Raw genomic sequence first — 2,500 nt, forward strand, 5'->3', positions numbered from 1 at the left:
CTGAGTTGTTTGTAAACACAACGCTGATTCAGCCCGTGGCATAATGAAACTTTTGAATGAATATGTTTTAGACTTATTAACGCAGTAGAAATATGCATTATTCCTTATATAAAAAAAATCAGGGAATGCATGAATATCGTGAATTTAGGAACGAAGTATTGTCTCCTCGAAAGGATTGCAAATATTACAAAAGTAATGTTTGCTTTAAATTTCATACCAATTATCAGTTTAACAAATAATATTTATAATAAGTCTTACCTATCTCTCTATGTATATATTTTTTTTTCTCAGAATCATCATGATGCCCACTCACCCACAAACGTCGATACTAATCATAGATATATTCATATTAACAGTTATAATAGTAAAGACACAAATAAAGACATTGCATCCGAGGCGAAGACAGTACCTAAATCGCACTTGCTGCCTGATTTAGTAGTCCACGATTGGTTCATACACTGATACAAACTTTAATTGAGCAAAACCCAAATTGTAAAGTTTTAGTAATCATTCTAAAGCTGAAAAAAAATCATTTATGGTTCGCCGTAATTCGCTAATCTAAACCACCTTGACTTGTAACAATAATGCGAATCCCTTGCTCCAAGGTCTATTATAAGTACTGATATAGACCTTGCCTTGCTCTGTGTATGAGCCTGATCGACCTTAAGCTACGGCGCCTTAAGGAGATACACGACGTAAAGCGTTTGAGTTTTCGGCCCCTGGTTGCGAATTCCTAATGCTAAACCTTTAATTCAAACCGTCTGAATTTTCTACCTTTTTCATTCCCAGGTTATCAGATTACGGAAACACTTCAAGTATGTAAAAAGGCGCGTTCTCGAGACACTTTTATCATCAAATTTTATTTCGTGTACATTAAGACACTATCTCCCGTATCATGATTACATTACTAGAATTAGGCTACTACCATTCACCAAATTTCTTCTTCATTCTGATCATATGACTCGTCATACATATGTTTTACATATGATTGGTATATTGGATATTCATATACAATATTTCCATAAATTTACACGACTTTTTTTCTCAAAAGAGACAGAAACGCGGAGTACTCGAGATTCAAGAGTGAGTTGACAGTTTTTCAATTCCTGACAAGATACGGAGTATAATTATAAGAAACTCGTAATTCATTAATGGAACGTTTGTTATAACCAGAATTTCAAATAACTGATTACAAACAATGTTGAAAAATACGTTATCTTACGATATCTTTCTAGCAGACTAAATACATTGTGTTATCATATATGCATAAATGTAGGATATATATCTTCAGTGAAAATGATCGATTGTAGATAAAACTTAAACGATCCTAATGTTTGTAGTAATTACAGTAATTATAACGATTGTAATGATGATAATGATAAAGGGTGAAAATGGGTGATGATGATGATTTAAAAAATGTAGTATTAGAAGCAATATGATGATGATGATGATGATGATGATGATGATGATGATGATGATGATGATGATGATGATAATGATAATGATAATGATAATGATAATAATGATAATAATGATAATAATGATAATAATGATAATAATGATAATAATGATAATAATGAAATTAATAAATAATAGTAATAATAATAATAAAATTAATAAATAATAGTAATAATAATAATTACTACAATAGTAATATAATATGATGATAAAAATGATGATAATGATAATGATGATGATAATAATGATGATAATAATGATGATAATAATGATGATAATAATGATGATAATAATGATGATAATAATGATGATAATAATGATGTTATTATTATTATCATGATCATGATCATGATCATGATCATGATGTTATTATTATTATCATGATCATGATCATGATCATGATGTTATTATTATTATCATGATCATGATCATGATCATGATCATGATCATGATCATGATCATGATCATGATCATAATCATAATCATAATCATAATCATAATCATAATCATAATCATAATCATAATCATAATCATAATCATAATCATAATCATAATCATATCAAATCATAATCATAATCATAATCATAATCATAATCATAATCATAATCATAATAATAATAATAATAACAACACCAGTATTGAAACTACTACTACTACTATTACTACTACTACTAATAATAATAATGATGATGATAATCATTATCTTCATTATAACAACAATACTAAAAATGATAATAACATCAACAATAATAACAGAATTAATGATAATGATAATGATAATGATAATGATAACGATAACGATAACGATAACGATAACGATAACGATAACGATAACGATAACGATAACGATAACGATAACGATAACGATAACGATAACGATAACGATATCGATATCGATGACGATGACGATGACGATGACGATGACGATGACGATGACGATGACGATGACGATGATGATGATGATGATAATGATGATATACGATAATAATAGTAATGATAATAATAATAATAAAAAAAATAATAATAACAATAATAATGACAA

General features: G+C 27.9%; 1 protein-coding gene across 3 annotated transcripts in view; it reads left to right on the plus strand.

Moving 5' to 3' along the window:
* LOC119576957 (probable phospholipid-transporting ATPase IF) overlaps positions 1–2,500 on the plus strand; it is a 20,681-nt gene that overhangs the window by 620 nt on the left and 17,561 nt on the right. The window lies entirely within an intron of this gene.

The sequence above is a fragment of the Penaeus monodon genome, chromosome 9 (assembly GCF_015228065.2).
Source record: "Penaeus monodon isolate SGIC_2016 chromosome 9, NSTDA_Pmon_1, whole genome shotgun sequence".
NCBI classification, from domain to species: Eukaryota; Metazoa; Arthropoda; class Malacostraca; order Decapoda; family Penaeidae; genus Penaeus; species Penaeus monodon.